The sequence below is a fragment of the Bos taurus genome, chromosome 25, assembly GCF_002263795.3.
Source record: "Bos taurus isolate L1 Dominette 01449 registration number 42190680 breed Hereford chromosome 25, ARS-UCD2.0, whole genome shotgun sequence".
In the NCBI taxonomy this organism is placed as follows: domain Eukaryota; kingdom Metazoa; phylum Chordata; class Mammalia; order Artiodactyla; family Bovidae; genus Bos; species Bos taurus.
The window spans coordinates 27,389,498-27,397,609 of NC_037352.1; positions in this window are offsets into that span (position 1 = coordinate 27,389,498).

Consider the following 8,112-nt stretch of genomic DNA (forward strand, 5'->3'; position numbering starts at 1 on the left):
CCGATGTATGGGTTGAATGGTTGAGTGAAACAATGCGACCAGGCTGGAGGTAGGGGAGAGAGAAGGGAAATGACATTATCAGCAACGTGGGGAAACCTTCAGCATCTTGAAACCTGTCTTCACCTTGTACTAGCTGGGCAAACAGACGCAAATGACTCAGCTTCTCTCTGCCTCACTTCTGCATCTGTGAAATGGAATAATAGCAGCCCCGTTCCCCTAGGACTGCTGTGAAGATTCAATGAACTAACAGATGGAAAGTGCTCAGTGGTATAAATAACCCATTGGAAGACTGCACAGAAGACCTAAATAGACATTTTCCCGAAGAAGATATATAAATGGAATACCGGCATGTGGAAAGATAGTCAACATCACTAATAATCAGAAAATGCAAATCAAACCCACAGTGAGATTTCACTTTCCACTTGTCAGAATGGCTGTTACTAAAAAGACAACAATTAAGTGGTGAGGAGGATGTGGAGAAAAGGGAAGCTTCATGCACTGTTTTTGCTGTTATCGTCGGTGGTGGGAATGTATATTGACATATGGAAAACAGTATGGAGGTTCCTCAGAAAAGTAAAAACAGAACCACTAGGTGATCCAGAAATTTCACTTCTGGGTATTTATCTGAAGAAAACAAAAACACTAATTAAAAAAAATATATGCATCCTTACGTTCATTGAAGCATTATCTACAATAGCCAAGATACGGAAACAATCTGTGTCCACCAACAGACCTATGGATAAAGAAGTGGCATATATATATATGTAATGCCAATGGAATACTACTTAGCCACAAAAATAATGAAATATTGTCATTTGTGACAACACCAATGGACCTAGAAGCTATTATGTTAAGTGGAATAAGTCAAAGACAAATACTTTGTGATTTCACTTGTATGTGGAATCTAAAAAACAAATGAACAAACATAACTAAACAGAAACAGAGTCCTAAATATAGAGGACAAACAGGTGGCTGGCAGAGGGGAAAGAAATGGGAAAGAGAGAAAAATAGGTGAGAAAGGTTAAGAGGTATGAGCTTCCAGTTGCAAACTAAATGAGTCATGGGTATAAAATGTACAGTGTGTTGCCTGGAAAATCCCATGGATGGAGGAGCCTGGTGGGCTGCAGTCCATGGGGTCACGAAGAGTCGGACACGACTGAGCGACTTCACTTTCACTTTTCACTTTCATTCACTGGAGAAGGAAATGGCAACCCACTCCAGTGTTCTTGCCTGGAGAATCCCAGGGACGGGGGAGCCTGGTGGGCTGCTGTCTATGGGGTCACACAGAGTCCGACACGACTGAAGTGACTTAGCAGCAGCAGCAGAGTGCAAGGAACTGAGCAGTGGGCTGTGTGTAAAGCCTCGTGGCCTTTAGTATCTGCCTGTGGTTCTCACTACTCATTCAGTTGTTTTACTTCCCTTCTTTTGATTAAACTGTTGGCTTCTTTTTTGCATATCAGAAAAAAAAATGTACAGTGTGGGCAATATAATCAATAACCTTATAATATTCTCTTATGGTGACAGATGACAACTAGACTTATCATGGTGATTATTTTGATGTATAGAAATATCAAATCATTATGCTGTGTACCAGGCAGGATAGTATTATAGGTCAATTACACTTCCAAAAACAAACAGATAAACTCAGAAAAAGAGATCAGATTTGTGGCTACTAGAGGCAGGGAGTAGGGGCTGGGGAATCAGATGAAGGTAGTCAAAAGGTACAGACTTTCACATAAGTATTATGGGATTTTGTTTTATGGTCCTGCGGCAGGGCATATGAGATCTTAGTTCCCCAAGCAGGGATTGAACCCGTGACGCCTGCACTGGAGCTGTGGAGTCTTAACCACTGGACCCAGTCTTAGGGATGTAATGTACAATGTGATAAATATAATTAACACTGCTGTATGTTATAAATGAAAATTGTGGAGAGTAAGTCCTAAGAGTTCTCATTACAAGGAAAACATTTTTTCTACATCTTTAATGATGTACCTACATGAGATGATAGATGTTCATTAAGCCTCTAATAGGAAAAGGAGTACGTCAAGGCTGTATATTGTCACCCTGCTTATTTAACTTATATGCAGAGTACATCATGAGAAACGCTTGGGCTGGAAGAAACACAAGCTGGAATCAAGATTGCCAGGAGAAATATCAACAACCTCAGATATGCAGATGACACCACCCTTTGGCAGAAAGTGAAGAGGAACTCAAAAGCCTCTTGATGAAAGTGAAAGTGGAGAGTGAAAAAGTTGGCTTAAAGCTCAACATTCAGAAAACGAAGATCATGGCAGCCGGTCCCATCACTTCATGGGAAATAGATGGGGAAACAGTGGAAACAGTGTCAGACTTTATTTTGGGGGGCTCCAAAATCACTGCAGATGGTGATTGCAGCCATGAAATTAAAAGACAGTTACTCCTTGGAAGGAAAGTTATGACCAACCTAGATAGCATATTGAAAAGCGGAGACATTATTTTGCCAACAAAGGTCCGTCTAGTCAAGGCTATGGTTTTTCCTGTGGTCATGTATGGATGTGAGAGTTGGACTGTGAAGAAGGCTGAGCGCCGAAGAACTGATGCTTTTGAACTGTGGTGTTGGAGAAGACTCTTGAGAGTCCCTTGGACTGCAAGGAGATCCAACCAGTCCATTCTGAAGGAAATCAGCCCTGGGATTTCTTTGGAAGGAATGATGCTAAAGCTGAAACTCCAGTACTTTGGCCACCTCATGCGAAGAGTTGACTCACTGGAAAAGACTCTGATGCTGGTGGGGATTGGGGGCAAGAGGAGAAGGGGACGACAGAGGATGAGATGGCTGGATGTCATCACTGACTCGATGGACGTGAGTCTGAGTGAACTCCGGGAGTTGGTGATGGACAGGGAGGCCTGGCGTGCTGCGATTCATGGGGTCGCAAAGAGTCGGACACGACTGAGCGACTGAACTGAACTGAAGCCTCTAATGGTCATCGTTTCATGACGTACATTAGTCAAATCATTACACTGTGTGTCTTAAACTTACGCAGTGCTATAAGTCAATTATATATCAATAAAATTGGAAAAAAAGTTCACACTAATAGAAATGTTAGGATTATCACAGTTCCTTTGTTCTGCCATCAAGATGTTATTACCTGGGACTTCCCTGGTGGTTCAGTGGTTAAGAATCCATCTGCCAATGCAGGGCACACGGGTTCTATCCCTGGTCCAGGAAGATTCTGTATGCCGTGGAGCAACTAAGCTTGAGCACCACAACTACTGAGTCCACGCTCTAGAGCCTGAGCTCCGCAACAAGAGAAGCCACACAATGAGAAGCCTGTGTGTACCACAAGGAAGAGTAGACCCCATTCACCGCAACTAGAGAAAGCCCAAGCACAGCAATGGAGACCCAGAACAGCCCAGATGTTACTACCCTATGCCTGCTTCTCTTTTCCATGTCCTACTCTTTGCAGGCATTGGGTAAAATCCTCCATTGATCCCAAATCACCCATCACACCAGAACTCCATGCCCAGGGATCCAGGAGTGTAGGGAGAACCAGAGGCTTTTGAAGAGAAACATCTTCCTGACGGGGCTTCCCAGTTGGCACTAGTGGTGAATCTGCCTGCTAATGCAGGAGACGTGGGTTCGATCCCTGGGTCAGGAAGTCCCCTAGAGTAGGAAGTGGCAACCCACTCCAGTATTCTTGCCTGAAAATTCCACGGACAGAGGAACCTGGTGGGCTTATAGTCTATGGGGTCACAAAGAGCTGGACACGGCTGAGCGATTGAGCATATGCACACACAGACACACCTTCCTGAGTACCTACATGCCCGCGTGTGTTTCTACACTACAGAATTCCAATAAGTTCTGTTTTGAGAAAAGTCAGAGGTAAGGTAGACAGGTGTTCCTTTGAAGACAGAGAAGTGAGATGGATTGTCTGCAGCAAGAGGAAGGGCTGAAATTATGGGAAATCCGGTCAAGCTCTGTGGGCAAGCAAAGGGTAGAAACACATGAGAAATCTGAGGGTTTCTGCCCACTAAATTTCTGTTCTCTTATTTCCATGGGGAAAAAAAACAACTCATGCGACAGACTGCAGATTATTCAGTTCCACTTAGCTCGGGCAAACCAGACCTGAATTAAAACAGCTTTTGTCCTGGTTTCTCTAACCCACTCCCCACAACCACCTCCATCCCCCGCCCATACATGGTAGACCAAATGCAGCCCCTCCTACCCTACCATCCTTCTGGAATCTTCTTCAGCCCCTCTGAGCTCAGAGACAGAGCAGAAACTTATGGAGTCAGAAATGTCAGCAGTGGGAAGGCTGGCTGTTCTTCAAACCTCCCCAGACCACCCCTCTGCCCTTGACTGCTTGCCCCAAGTTTGACCAGGACTCAACACCCTAGGGGTGCCAAATGGACAAAGCTGGATGTGACTGATTGCACTGAGGAGATGAGTAACTGGGATGTCCGCCCCTTCCTTGTTTATATCATCCCCTTTACTGTCATCCTCTTTTCCGGAAATGTCAAAATCATAAATCACTGAAATGGGGCTTTGAGTTTTAGACACCCTAAGGTCTTGGCTGGAGCCTTATTGGCCTCATCTGCAAAATGGGTGGGTTGAATTAAGGACACATTCTGTTCTAAGTTTTATGATCCAAGTCTTCCTTACCAAAGGCGAAGTACCTTATCTTGACTTTTCTCTGAAGCATCATGGAAGTATGTGAGCAGAGTGAGAGAGGGGATGGAATCCTACTGGTCCAGAATTCTTATCTTATCTGTCTTCACCCATCCAGGGTGAAATCCGTGTCTAAGGAAAGAGAGTGATGGTAAGGCCAGGTTCAAGGTTCTCTGAAGGCTGGTGGCCTCTGTCCATAACACTAGCCCCGAGTCTCCCAGACTTCTGGTTTGAGTTATTTCTGGTTATCTTTTATCATCTTCAGGATCTGGGCCACTTCTCTTTTCTCTTTGTTGGGTTTTTCTGCCACCATTTCCTTCTTGGAATTGAACCCCCACACCCTTGCTCACTTGCTCTCAAATTTCGTTCATGGCAAAAGATTCCAGAGGGCTTCCCTGGTGGCTCAGTGGTAAAGAATCCATGTGCCAATGCTGGAGACTCAGGTTCAGTCCCTAGGTAGGGAAGACCCCTTGGAGAAGGAAACGGCTACCCTCTCCAGTATTCTTGCCTGGGAAATCCCATGGACAGAGGAGCCTGGTGGGCTACAGTCCGTGGGGTTGCAAGAGTCGGACACGACTGAGTGAATAAATGACAACAACCCTCACTCACTCACTCTCAAATTTTCTTCATCACCAAGAATTCCAGGGCCTTTCTCCAGCCATATTTTGTCTGAGGTCTCCTCAGGGCTGCACCTCTCTCTGGGTGATATTGCTGCCCCCGGTCCCTCCCCCACTGCCCTGGGACCACTCACTCCAGGGTCACCAACAGCCTCTGTATCCAGATTCAGAGACTTCTCACTTCTTACCTCACTTGATGGCAGCCTGTGATGTTGTTCACACTCCTTCTCTCCAGGCTGCCTTTTCACTGTGTCCTTCTTTCTTTCTCTTTTTTTTCTGAAGATTTTGTTAACATGGACCATTTTAAAAGTCTTTGGAATTTAAGTGCATGTTAGTGACTTACAGACCCTTTTTAACAACAACAACAAAACCCCAAGAACTAATGAGGTAGTAACAGTTCATAAAACAGAACTTACAAAACCACTAATGTACACAGATATTGCATTTTATTCTGATAAATCTGATATCTTTCAACTACAAATTGTCACAGTAAAGGAGAATTTTATTCTTAAACAGGTAAAATGCTTTACATTATTTTTTTTCATTTTTCATAACAAACTGATGTTTATTTAAAATGCTATACTTTAATTAAAAAATCTTATTCTTTCCCTTGACTTTAAAAAAATTATTTTAATTGGAGGATAATTGCTTTGCAATGTTGTGATGGTTTTTGCCATATGTGAGTATGAATCGAACATAGGCGTGCATGTGTCCCCTCCATCCTGAAACCCCCTCCCACATTTCACCCCACCCTATTCCTCCAGGTAAAATAAATAAATAAATAAAATAAAAGTCTTCACTGAATTTCTTACAATATTATTTCTGTTTCATTTTGTAAGATTTGTTTATTTATTTATTTATTGGCTGTGCTCGGTCTTCGTTGCTGAGCGGTCTTTTCTCTAGTTGTGGTGCACGCACTTCTCGGGGTGGTGCCTTCTCTCTGGAGCATGCGCGCTCAGTAGCTCAGTACTTGTGGCACATGGGCTTCAGTAGCTGTGGCCCAAGGGGCTCAGGTGCCCTGTGGCATGATCTTCCCAGATCGAACCCGTTGTCCCCTGCATTGGCAGGAGGATTCTTAAATACTGGACCACCAGGAAAGTCCTATTTCTGTTGTTCACATTCCGATCTTTTGGCTGCAAGGCATGTGGCATCTTAGCTCCCTGACCAGGGATTGAATCTGCACCCCTCCATTAAACACTGGACTTCCGGGGAAGTCCCTCTTCTCCTTTTTGGACACTTTCCTTCCCAACCTTCTTGAGCCCTTTGTGGCCATCATGGTTGTTTTCCTGTGACCCAGGCCAGGCCCATTCTTCTACTTCATTTTCATACTCCCGTCAGGATCTCACCCAGCACTTCCGCTGATGGTTCCAAAACTTGTTTCCAGCCCAGGCTTTTCTCCCAGATCCAGCCCCACACACCCTTCATGATGTGGCAGCTTCTCCACTTGAGAAGCCCGCTAACCTAACACAGTGATCATCATAGCATAGTAAGCTAAGGCTTCCCTGGGGGCGCTAGTCGTAAAGAACCGCCTGTCAACGCAGGAGACAAAAGAGACGCAGGTTTGATCCCTGGATTGGAAAGATCCCCTGGAGGAGGGCATGGCAACCCACTCCAGTATTCTCATCTGGAGACTCCCCATGGACAGAGGAGCCTGGCAGGCTACAGTCCCTTGGGTTGCAAAGAGTCAGACACGACTGAAGTGACTTATCACTCATGCAACAGTAAGTTAACCGTCAATAATAAAAGTTCACAAATACTCTTCTGAGCATTTTCACACTTACTAAGTCAACTGTCCCAACAACAATAGGAAGTGTGTATTTTTATTATCACCTCATTTTGCAGAGGAGGAAATGGTCAGAGAGGTCAGAAGAGCCTAAACTTTTTTTAACTTTAAAAAATTTTATTTTTTTTAGTTTGTATTTTTATCAAAGTTATTCATAGGCACAGTCAAATTGTTTCACAAGCTTTGCTATGAAAAATAGCTGTCCTTTATCCTTCCCCTGCACACCTTCCTGTCTGGGAGCAGTCATTTTCAATGAAAGAGGCCAAGCTCTTATTTTTAAATTTTAATTTGTTTTTATGATTTTCAAAAATTTATTGGCATATTGTTGATTTACAGTGTTGTGTTAGTTTCTGCTGTACAGCAATGTGAATCAGTTATACATATATCTAATCTTTTAAAAATTCTTTTCCCATACGGGTCATTACAGAGTATTGAGAAGAGTTCCCTGTGCTAAACAGTAGGCCCTTATTAGGTATCTATTTTATATACGGCAGTGTGTATATGTCCATCCTAGACTATCCCTGGATGGTCCCTGGACACATACATAAAATCCCAGTTTATCCCTCCCCACCCCACCCCCTTTACCCTTGGTAACCCTGTTTGTTTTCTCCATCTGAGACTCTGTTTCTGTTTTGCAATTAAGTTCCTTTGTACCATTTTTTTTAGATTCCACATTTGAGTGATAGCACATGATACTTGATTTCCTCTGTCTGACTTATTTCATTCAGTCTGACCTACTCTAGGTCCATTCATGTTGCTGCAAATGACATTATTTCATTCTTTTTTATAAACCCAAACTCTTAGAACAACATATTTTGGTTCCCTTAACAAGGAAGTTGGCTGCACCCCCCACCCCTCCCCACTCCTACCCTCCAGCTCAGGGACTGTCATCAGCTTCCATGCCTTAGGGACAAGTCAGCCTTCAGTTTGTCCCCATGGCCACCAGCTCACCCACTCATCACCTTTCTCCTGACCAACCCGTCTTCAACCAGCTCCCAAGGAATCCATGCCCCACACAGCCCCTTTTTCTAGTTTTCTAAAGCTCAAATTTGAAGATCTCAGTCTTT